The following is a 12,490-nucleotide window of genomic DNA, read 5'->3' as shown; positions in this document are numbered from 1 at the left end:
TGCATTCATAGCTGTCCGCAAATATTTTAGCAAGAGGGGCCCAGATTCCAAAATAGCCATTCTAATTACCTGATTCAGTGCGAAGAACACATCATGCACCAGTAAATATGTCCGACATGAGATACACAAAATACATTATCTACGACGTCTGATAGTTACCCAGTCGTCATTTGCTGAAGGTAGATTATATTTTTTTAACAACCTGCAATTAAGACTCATGTAAGTTAATCCAGTTTATCAAACGAGTTAGGAAATAAAGATAGAAAGTGTTCACAAAAGTTATTTTTATTCGCATACGAATAATAAAAATTCGATTGTCGTGTTGTTCCCTTGTGAGTTACTACGGGTAAAGGCTATACTCGACAACCGAAATAAATTATTAGTTCCTTTTTCCGCTTCCCTGACTCAGACAACACAATCGCTGGAAAGTTCAGGGGATATTTAAGCCTTATTTCCCGTAGATACCTGACTCACGGTATTGTCGTTGATGGGAACTTCAATCATCCGTCGATTTGTTGGCGAAAAGATACTTTTATAGTCGGTGGTAGGTGTGAAACAACGTCCGACATTATACTGCAAGCTGTCTCCTAAATTACACTGACATATTAGTTTAGGAGTGGAGACGAAGTGTAAACAATTGCAATGGCACACGAGGCATACTAGCGACAAACAATTCTGAGGAACTAGAGAGCTACATAACGGATAAAGGAATTAATGAACACAAGATCGTGGTAACGAGAAGGAATACTGAACCATCCAAATCCACCAAAAATGAATGAAAAACATATATATCTGTTTAAAAAACCAGAGACAGATTGGTGCTTTCCCAGAGTCAGTCACCATTTCTTCCACACTAATTATGTAAGCGTGGACAAATATTGGGTCAACTTCAATGAAATAGTATTGACGGCAGTTGAGAGTTTAATATCAAGTAAATTAATAACAGACAGAACAGATCCCTCTTAGCAAGCAGAACGGGTCAGGGTGCTGTTACAGAAGCAACCACTTTTATAAGATCGCACCCTCTCCATGATTCACAACCGTTAACAGAAGCTCGAAACAGTGCAAAATTCATTACGAGGTGCCTTTAACAAAGTTCTATAACGAAATATTGCATCAAAAACTTACAAAAAATTCAAAGATTTTTCTGGTTGTATGGAAAGTATACCAGCAACATGACGTATTTATTACCTTCGTTGTGTAATAGCAGTGGTAATGTAGCCAACAAGAACTTCACTAAACCGCAATTACCAAACACAGCTTTCCATGATATGGACAGGTGAGGCGGTTAAACGTTATACAGAGGTGTGGAAGGAGAGATTTGTGTGTTGCAGTAGCCGGCCGGTGTGACCGAGCGGTTCTAGACGCTTCAGTCTGGAACAGCGCGACCGCTACGGTCGCAGGTTCGAATCCTGCCACGGGCATGGATGAGTGTGATGTCCTTAGGTTAGTTAGGTTTAAGTAGATCTAAGTTCTAGAGGACTGATGACCTCAGATGTTACGTCCCATAGCGCACAGAGCCATTTGTGTTGGAATAATGTGTGGACTGGATTTGGACGTTACGATGGTACTGATAGGCGTGTCATACGAGAGATCGGTAGTGGCTCATATACAGGGAAAGTGTGTGCAATGAAGTTGTTGTAATGAGGAAACGAAATAGTGTGAAATAAAAAATAAATAAAACTTCTTAGCAACATACCTGATAGCTCACACTTGAAAATTGCTGACCAGAACACAGAAAAAAAATGAGAAATTGCTTTAAGACCCATTTAGTTGCAGAAAAACATACCACGGAAAAATTAATTACCATCTCTGTAGTGAAAGCAAAGAAATACACGTATAAAATTTCTTACCTTGGAGAAACCAGTTTTTAAAGTGGAATAATGAGTTTTAAGCTCTGTTAAAAATTGGCTTGAAGTCCAGAAACAGATTACATTATCGACAAAATTCATGAGGGAATGAAATACGCGGAAGATCAAGATTATTTTGCGTTTAGGTCCCATAGATGTCATTAGAGATGGAACACAAGCTCGAGTAGGGGAAAAGGGGGGAGAGAGGGGGATGAATATCACCCAAGCCTTTTAAAAGGAGTCATCCCGATATTTGCGTTGAGTGATTTAGCTCAACCATGAAATAAGTAAACCAGGATAACGAGATGGAGATTTTGCAATTTTCTAACATCGCAACTTCCGTTTGTAGTACAACATGATCACCTCCCAGCACCCAATAGGATTCCTTTTTTATTTTCTTATTTTATTTTATTTATTTCTTTAGAGTCATTAGTCATGCAAATGTTTTGTTACGGTGTGCCACGAATTCCTTTCCTGTGTCATCCTTTTCGTCTCAAAGTGCCAATTGCAAATTACAGCCTCAATTATTTCCTGGATGTATTCCAATCTCTATCTTTCTCTACAGTTTTTACCCTCTACAGTTTCCTCTGGTACCATGGAAGGTGTTCCCTGATGTCTTAACACATATCCTACCACCCTACCCTTCTTCTTGTCCGTGTTTTCCTTGTATTCCTTTCCTCTCCGATTCAGTGGAGAACCTAAACATGCTTTATCTCATCAGTTTGTAGCACCATACTGTAATGCTTGGAAATGGACTTAAAAATTTCTCTACAAAATCATGGTTTATGAATACTGCAATGCACAATGATAATTGTGAATTTTATCATTTTTCCCAAACATGGACTGTAGTTCTATGAAAATCAAAGGACGAATATAACTGGTCTAGAATCAGTGAGTGAACTCTACAATGTCTGATGGTTGATGAAAATCTACCATTGCGTTTTTCCCTTCGCTATCTTGAGCGAAGTATGTAAGCATCTGTTTTAATCCAATAGTATAATTTCATTAGTTGAATAATAATTATTTCGTATAACAATTTGTTTTATTCCAAGGAGTACGACACAGCACCCTCTTGATAAATGTTGACAAGAACTCTTTGTAGCTCATCAATATTTGGTAGCATTACGCTGACTAGAACATTCGATCTGACGGCGATAGCCACAGATCGAATCTTCTTAAAGTATAAATCTTGTTCAATAAGTAACTTTACTTTTTATTCAACAGATAATAATCTGATCTTTTCTATGTTAATGTCCGTTCAACGCCGCAGTTTAAATTTCCCGCTTTTAGTATTTTACCCCTGGGCAGGCGTAGCCGGGTAAATAGCATACAGTGTTTTCATTCTAACTTCCTATGAAAATAATCATTTGAGGAATCATTTTAAATTTTAGCTGTTCTGTATCTAACTAAAGCTGAATTAGATACTTTGAACTTATGCAACGGTACTGCTAATTATAACGTTTCCGCCCTCCCATATTTTAAATACAAACACGTTACTTGAAAAGTTTGTTTCCTTAGTCTCCTTCTTCCGAAAACGTTACTGGTGGATCCTAGTGTAGGACTCGATCCACGTAGGTAACTTTATGTAATTAAGCGTGTATAAAATTTTATCTTGTCTTAGTACTAAAACATGCTCTCGTTTTTCATGCTCTGCGACCGTAACCATTGTCAGGGACGTGATTCACAGTATTATTGCAAGAATTGAGAGACTAAAAAGCTGAGCAACTGGCATATTTTTGACGATTGTTAAGAGTTTGACTCGAACAGAAAATTTATCTGGCTAAAACGTCGCAGCACAACGCGATGGTAAAATTAACTACTAGTATGGATTTTCTTTGCTGTTCGCGTGTGGCGCTTTACCCGTAGATGGATGTGAAACACTCGCGGATAGCAATCACGTTGCAATCGCAACAACAGATCTCAGTTCTGATTTTAGCTGAAGGTATTTCGAAGACTGAACATTATTCTCCTTTTGTAATTCTCATGGGAATGACGAGACAACAGTCGCATCAGATTAGACAGCAGTCGCATCACGTAAGACAGCAGATGGATCATTTCCGAATGAAAGTAAGCAGCAGCTCAATCATTTCAGAAATGAAAATAGACAGCAGTTGGACCATTTTGAAACCGAAATCTCCACATGTTTGTATTCTCAATTGAAACAAATAAAAGCTGAGCTAACCGAACTTGTAAATAACCAGGTTACTGAACACGTAAGTTCTGAACTTGCTCCATTAACAGCCGCGCAGAAATGCACGGCATCTCAGTTAGCGGAAACTGACAACGAACAACAGACTACGTCAGCACAAATGACGACATTAACGCCAGAAGTTGTCAGGCTCACCGTCACGCAACATGCAGTAGAAACTGATATGTGGAATTTCCAAGTTGCTCGCCGTGAAGTTCCAGAAACAGTCAAAAAACTTTCCGAAGAGGTGACTATGAAACAAACCGAACAAGAATCGATGAAAACTAATATTCAAGAATGTAGCGACGTGCTATAACGGCTTTCTGCTAATCAAGAACAAAAATTCAATGAATTCTTGAAGCAGAAAGAAAAACAACTTGACGAGGTAGTAACTTCAGGGGTAAAGTAAGCTGCACGCAGTTCTGTTGATGGGATAACGTAGAACAGACACAACCACAGAAGTCACTCAGGGCGGGTCTCTGTCAGATAAGGGAAACTCTAAATAAAGAGATACGGGGATGGAGAGATATAATGATTACACAATTCAATAATTTACAAAAGAAATTATCTGGGGTTAGAGAAATAGGTAATTACTGTCCCAGTTTAGTAAACAAAATGTCGAATTTAAATGATCGTGCGATACCAAGTGAGTGTTCCCAAGGAGAAGAGCAGACGATTAAAGTCTGGTGCTTGTTTTCCTGCATATCGTATGTGGGGAGAGCCAACACTGTCTACTTTGCTACGGGAAGAAACTCTTTTAAAGATTCGACAATTACAAATTTTCATGTATTTTACATCCTGCAGTGTTCATACGATCGTTTCGAGTTATTTTACCACATTCAAGGTCAGAGCGACAGAAAATACACCAGGTGGCAGCACTTATTCAAGGTGATGGGACACTCTGGGCAACTGAAGCTAATGAATATTGTAAAACATTTGAACGGTTACAGCTAGGTTTCCTTGTTACGTACTGGTGGCAAGGTATTCAGGAACGATTGCGTCAACAGGTGTTCAATCCTGAGAGGTACAGTAGAAAGAATGGTAATTTGCGGAAATATTTTGAGATGTTCCATATCCAACACGTAAAAATGACGATAGACCACCTTTCCCAAAAGTGAATGGTGGCAAAATTCAAATCCTCCTCGACTTATCCAGGGAATCCTTGTAAAAGACGTAGATCTGACACTGGATTTCAACCAAGATACTGCAAAACTGGGGGCGGTTCATAGTACAGCTGTAGTAACAATGATAATTATGATCAAACTGTGGTCCTTCTGGAGGGAGTCCACGATGCAACAACAATAATAATAGTAATGTTAAGCCGGTTAATAACTCAGCGACATTAACAATTACAGTCAGCACCGTACAACTCCCAGTGATCCCATGAACGTAATTGAAGTGGCTGAGGAGTCACGTCCTCGGGTGTGTAATGTGACAAACTAAGGTCGATCACGTCTTGCCCTCATATGTTGGCCGAGGAATGTAGTGAGGGCGAAATTCTTAAATAACTTCACCTTTTGCACTACAGTGATGATACCAATATGAGACAAGAATCATTGGAAGTATATAATAACAGTGCAAACAAACCCAAAAATACTGAGCAAGCAAATATCAAAACAGTGGTAGGCTATATTCCCTACAATTGTGTTTTCAATACAGGTGCAGTTGACAGTGTGATTTCCCAGCACTTATTTGAACAAATAAATAACAGTAATGAAGCCCCTAAGTATCCAGTACAGAACTGTCGAGTTGTTGGTACTCTTGGCAGCAGGTCACAACCTGTCAAGTGGCAAGCATGGATCAAAGTAGAACTGGGAAATGGAGGAACTGAATCCCATTCCCTGTAATAGATAAACTGATTATCGGCTGCATTTTTGGGCTTGATTTTCATAGAGAAAGGGGTGCGAAGACTGACCTATCTTCGTACAAATGCTACCTGTTGGCTAAGGACCAAGAAATATTAATAGATCTTATATGTATTGATATTATTGATATATATTGATATATTTATGTTATTCAATCTGTATATTGAGCAAGCAATAAAGGAAACAAAAGAAAAGTTCGGAGTAGGTATCAAAATTCATGGAGGAGAAATAAAAACTTTGAGGTTCCCTGATGACATTGTAATTCTGTCAGAGACAGCAAAGGACTTGGAAGAGCAGTTGAACGGAATGGACAGTGTCTTGAAAGGAGGACATAAGATGAACATCAACAAAAGCAAAACGAGGATAATGGAATGTAGTCGAAATAAGTCGGGTGCTGTTGAGGGAATTAGATTAGGAAATGAAACACTTAAAGTAGTTTGCTATTTGGGAATCAAAATAACTGATGATAGTCGAAGTAGAGAGGATACAAAATGTAGACTGGCAATGGCAAGGAAAGCGTTTCTGAAAAATTTGTTAACATCGAGTATAGATTTAAATGTCAGGAAGTCGTTTCTTAAAGTATTTGTATGGAGTGTAGCCATGTATGGAAGTGAAACGTGGACGATAAATAGTTTAGACAAGAAGAGAATAGAAGCTTTCGAAATGTGGTGTTAAAGAAGAATGCTGAAGATGAGATGGGTAGATCACATAACTAATGAGGAGGTATTGAATCGAATTGGGGAGAAGAGGAGCTTGTGGCACAACTTGACTAGAAGAAGGGATCGGTTGGTAGGACACGTTCTGAGACATCGAGGGATCACCAATTTAGTATTGGAGGGCAGCGTCGAGGGTAAAAATCGTAGAGGGAGACCAAGAAATGAATACACTAAGCAGATTCAGAAGGATGTAGGCTGCAGTAGGTACTGGGAGATGAAGAAGCTTGCACAGGATAGAGTAGCATGGAGAGCTGCATCAAACCAGTCTCAGGACTGAAGACCACAACAACAACATGTATTGAGGATTTACATGGGACGTATAGTCAAAGAATAAAAATTGAAATTTTATCACATGGGGATATACCTGGTAGCAGCTGAGAGGAAGAGGACATTAAGCATCACGAAAACTTGTGGGATATACCTGGTAGCAGCTGAGAGGAAGAGGACATTAAGCATCACGAAAACTTGTGTATCATGTGGATGTAATTCCATACTAGACCTATTGCAAAAAGAGACTACTCCATTCCTTGGTAAAACATGAAGAAGTGGCACTTATTATATCTGGATCCGTATGAAACCATTCGAAAAATCAGATGGTAACAGCTACCTCCTGGGTTTACTGAAAACCAAGAAAATATAAAGACTATATCTCTTTGAGAATCTTAAGAGATATTACTCTTAATATAGTGCTAAGCAATCAATTCTTACTTATTTAGTGATCCACGGTCCATTCTCATCAGAATTGTGATAAAAATTACTTTATGTCACAGTGTCTTTGCTTGTGGTAGGCAGTTTATGTTTGAAACTAAATATTTGAGGGTAAAAGCGTCACAGGCGAATTGGTGCATGCTCTAGAGGATACCAAGATGAAGCTATTCATGCCTTCCGCCAGCACAGCCCATGATAAATACTGCATAAATTATATGGAAACCTGCCGTAAAATATACCGATTAAACTGGTGAGTTTGATGATCATTAATGTCTTCCTTGAAGCAGATGTAACAGATAAAAATAAATCATCACTGATCGCTATATATATATATATATATATATATATATATATATATATATATATATATATATATATGTGTGTGTGTGTGTGTGTGTGTGTGAGTGTGTGTGTGGACTTAAGTTTAAATATTGTCAGTGTTTAGGATTTTGCTTGCTGCTTGGTCACAAGAGTAAAGACAGTAAACAAGAAAGATGCTGAACAGTAAACAATTTGGACTAGTTTATGAGGATGAGTGAAGCAGGACACTGTAAACGTGCTAAGCGGAAAGTAACGGATGAGTAGTAGACAAGTAATGTTAGACTGACATGAGATGAAGTTGTTACTGCAGATGTGAGAATTGCTTGAATAATATTTTTCGTCCTGATATGTCACTGAGAGTGGTATCTATAGTGGTGATTACAGTGCACTACACTTTTGCCATGCCCTGTGATTGACATAAGCAGATGGTGGTGAAGCCCAGCGTAGTTAAAGTTATTATTGGCAGACTGTTTTCGGAGAGCTGCAGTAAGAATAATTCAAGCGTCACAGCCAGCCTGCTTGGGCAGACTGACCCGAACTATGCACAAATATGGAGAAGCACGCACGTTAGCATGAAATGAACATTTCTTAATACATAATAAGAGCAGCGAAGTTAAAGTGATTGTTGGCAGACTGTTTTCAGAGAGCTCCAGGAACAATAATTCCGTCTTCAGAGCCAACCCGCTGGGAACGGGCTCACAATATACCATATAATTTGAACTATGTACATGTCTTGATGAGAATGCATGTTAGCATCATAGTGAACTCTTCTTAATGCTTAATTATATGTGTGATGCAGTCAAAAATATTAACAACTAAAATCCTCACGCTGTTATACCAGGTATTACATAAAATGATGATGTCATGTGTAGTATCCATGGGACTTAATGCGATAGCACGTGTCCTCTCTCAGACCAAAATATGTTGTGAGAATGACTCTACATGTATTAATGACCTTGTGTAATTTTACATGGACTCTACGGCTGATTACGAGCGGTGACGGCGACTTGTCATAATCTGCATAGTTGTGCTGAGTCGAGATGAGTTATCAGTGGGAGGAAAACCCGTCGTATCCCAGGGTATGAGCAATTGGTTCAAATGGCTCTGAGCACTATGGGACTTCTAAGGTCATCAGTCCCCTAGAACTTAGAACTACTTAAACCTAACTAACCTAAGGACATCACACACATCCATGCCCAAGGCAGGATTCGAAGCTGCGATCGTAGCGGTCGCGCAGTTCCAGACTGTAGCGCCTAGAACCGCTCGGCCACCCCGGCCGGCTATGTGCAAATTCCTGAGCCTTTACTCGCACGACTTCGGCCGTCAGTTTCCACGGCGCACTGCTCCAAGTGAGTGTCCTCCAGCTCCTCTGATTTGCGTGAGGAGCCTTCCGTTCAATGCAGCCCATTTCATTTCATATATGTGAATTGTTGAAATTAATATGTTAAAATTATGTACTCATAACTGCACATACTAGAACAGAAACTATTATAGGATCGTTAAAATCACACAGATTTTTGAGGAAATTCTGTGAACGCTCAATTGTAACGTCAGTTTAATTTGTTTGCTCAACAAAATGTTAAAAATCTGTGGTAAATGTGGTTTTGCGTAACCGTTTTACTAAAGTAAATTACATAACATTGATTTCCAGAATGTTCTGATAAAAAACAGGCATATGAGATAAATTAATATGGCTTTACCTTTACCAAAGTAAACTGATGAATGTGTAACAAATGAAATTAGCAGTATCATATCTGGAAGAAATTTTATTGCTCTACCAAAAAAAAAAAATTGTTAATATACCTATCTTTATTGGTAAAAGCCGAATATGTGTACTGCATAAAACCAGGCCAAAATTCTCTGATATCTGTATGTTGTTTTTATGATAAACACACTAACTTACCTTACGTAATCTAATAATTGGTACGAATAAATTCTTACTTGGAAACAGAAACCAGCTAACAGGATAAAACCAACGTGAATTTTGCAAATAATTTTGGATCTCAAAGGTATTAACTTATAAAACCGAGCTACAATTACAGTGTCGGTATAGTGTTATACATGACATTACCTAAGATGTAACGGTCTATGCCTCTACATAAAACTTAAGTACCAATATTTGTAGATAGTTTCGAGCAACCCATCGGCAAATAAGAGTAACTGTTCGTAGTAAAAGTGTACTATGTCTTATGGTAAATTTTATGCCCCCAAAAACTAACAAACTAACACAGAAGTGATGGTATGCGTAATGGTATATTCAGTTGGCGTTTCACAATGTGATTATGAAGGAGTTATCAAATAGTGACTTGTACAGTGACAGTAATACAACTAGACACAGGTTAATGGCAGCACAGAAGACACTAAGATCGTGCGTTGCCCCTGCCATTCAGAGGGCTATGTAACGCCTAGAAATGTACGAGTACTTGGGCATATCTCTACAACATCATAGGTTATGACTACTGTATTGGACAGTGATAATTATTAGTTTCATCACTTTTCCCAAACATGAATTGTAATTCTATGAAATTCAAAGGAATAATTTATTGATGTAGTATCAATGAACGCTATCGTATCTATGGCTGATATACCGGCTATTATTCTCTTCCCTTCGGTATCTTCAGCCAAGCATGTAAGCATCTGTTTTAATCCACAAGTGTAATTCCATAAGTTGAATAATGATTAATTCATATAATAGCTTGTTTTATTCCAAAGAGTACACAACATCCTCTTGATAAATGTTAAAAAGACTTTCTTTGTAGCTCATCAGTGTCTGGTAGAATTACGTTGACGAGAACATTCGGTCAGACGACAACAGCCACAGGTAGAATCTTCATGGACTATGAACCTTGTTAAAAAAGTAACTTTACTTTTTACGCAGAAGCTAATAATCAGATCTTTTCGAAGTCAATGTTCATACAGCATGGCAGTTTAAATTTCTCTCACGTAGTCAATTATTGTCGTTCTGCCAAGTATGTATCTTACGCCTGGGCGGGTATAGCTGGATAGAAAGTACACAGACTTCATTCGAACTTCCCATGAAATTAATCAGTTGAGGAGTCATTTTAAATTTTAGTTATTTTGTGTCTAACTGGAGCCAAAGCAGGTACTTTGAAGTTACGTAACGGGACTGCCAATTACAACGTTTCCACCCTCCCATGTCTTACTTACAAATTCAACCGTTACTTAAAGAAAAGTTTGTTTCCCCATTCTCCTAGTTATGGAAACGTTATACTACCTCAAATGCTCTGATTTTCTTCTGGTCGGGTTTCCTCACAGTCCAAGTTTCACTAATGCTGAACTCCAAACGCGTACTGTCAGAAATTTCTTCCTCAAATTAAAGCCTGTGTATGACACTAGCAGACTTCTCTTGGCCAGAAACGTCTTTTTTCCAGAGGTAGTCTGCTTTTGATGTCCTTTTTGCTAGGTTCATCGTGGGTTATTTTACTCCCTAGGTAGAAGAATTCCTTAACTTCGTCTACTCCCTGATCCACATTCGCTGTTCTCATTTCTGCTACTTCTCGTTGCTTTCGTATTTCTTCGATTTACTGTCAACCCGTATTCTGTATTCATTTAACAGTTCTTTCCATTTAACACATACTGTAATTCTTCTTCACTTACACTGAGGATAGCAATGCCATCAGTGAATCTTATCATTGACACAGGCTTATTCGTAAATAGCTCCACGGTTTCAGAAGACCACTGTGCAAAAAACTAAAAGACATACAGAAAATAGATGCATATCAGTGGATACAGCATCTCTGCAAACTCTTAACTCACATCACAGATGCACAAAATGGGCGCTACTTGTGACATTGCAAACGTAATATTTGTACGGAATTCATTGAAGTCGCTGCCGCTACCCGCGAAGGCGCTGCGCCAGCGGAATTGATTTGAAAACTTGTTCACTGTGCTGCGGACACAGGCCAATTTGACGCGACGGTACAGAGTGGATTATATGTCCCCATGTTCTGAACTGTTGCCCAATAGCTGCACGCTCTGCAACTACGCCACGGCGCGTATTACGAAAGGAAACTTTAAGGGATGCTCTACACAGTCATATGTTTCATTTTCTGTGTCATTTGTTTTCGTGCAGGCTTCTTCCGAAACCCCGCAGATACCGATGAATAAACCTGTATGTACACTGAAGTGAAAAAAGTAATGGGTAGCTATATGCAGATATATGCACATGGATTATTCCAATTCGGAAATCGATAGGGAATTCAATATACCGAGATCCAGAGTGTCAAGAGTGTGCTGAGAGTACCAAATTTCAGGCATTATCGCTCACCATGAACAACGCAGTAGCCGACGGCCTTCGCTTAACGACCGAGAGCAGCGGCGTTTGCATGGAGTTGTCAGTGCTAGCGGACAACCAACACAGTGTGAAATAATCGCAGAAATCAATGTGGGATGTATGAGGAACGTATCCATTAGTACAACGCGGGAAAATGCTGTATTAGTGAGCTATGGCAGCAGACAAACGACGCGATTGCATTTGTTAACAGCACGACATCGCTTGTAGCGCACTTCCTGGGCCTGTGACCATTTCGGTTAGACCCTAGAGACTGGAAAACCCTGGCCTGGTCAGTTGAGTCATGATTTCAGTTGCTAAGAGGTGGTGTGGTAGGGTTAGAGTGTGACGCAGGCCTCACGAAGGCAAGGACCCAAGCTGTCAAGAAGGACAAGTTGGTGGTGGCTCCAGAATGGTGTGGGCTGTTTTTACATGGAATGGGCTGGGTCCTCTGGTTCAACTGAACGGATCATTGACTGGAAATAGTTACGTCCGGCTACGTGATGACCTTTCTGAGCCATTCATGGACTTTATGTTCAGAAACAACGATG

The 12,490-nt window shown here is 39.2% G+C and overlaps 1 protein-coding gene across 1 annotated transcript in view; it reads right to left on the bottom strand.

The window, feature by feature from the left end:
• LOC126481999 (methyl farnesoate epoxidase-like) overlaps positions 1–12,490 on the bottom strand; it is a 90,885-nt gene that overhangs the window by 66,787 nt on the left and 11,608 nt on the right. The window lies entirely within an intron of this gene.

This window comes from Schistocerca serialis, chromosome 5 (genome assembly GCF_023864345.2).
Source record: "Schistocerca serialis cubense isolate TAMUIC-IGC-003099 chromosome 5, iqSchSeri2.2, whole genome shotgun sequence".
Taxonomy (NCBI): Eukaryota; Metazoa; Arthropoda; class Insecta; order Orthoptera; family Acrididae; genus Schistocerca; species Schistocerca serialis.
This window is presented reverse-complemented; position numbering and strand designations above follow the sequence as displayed.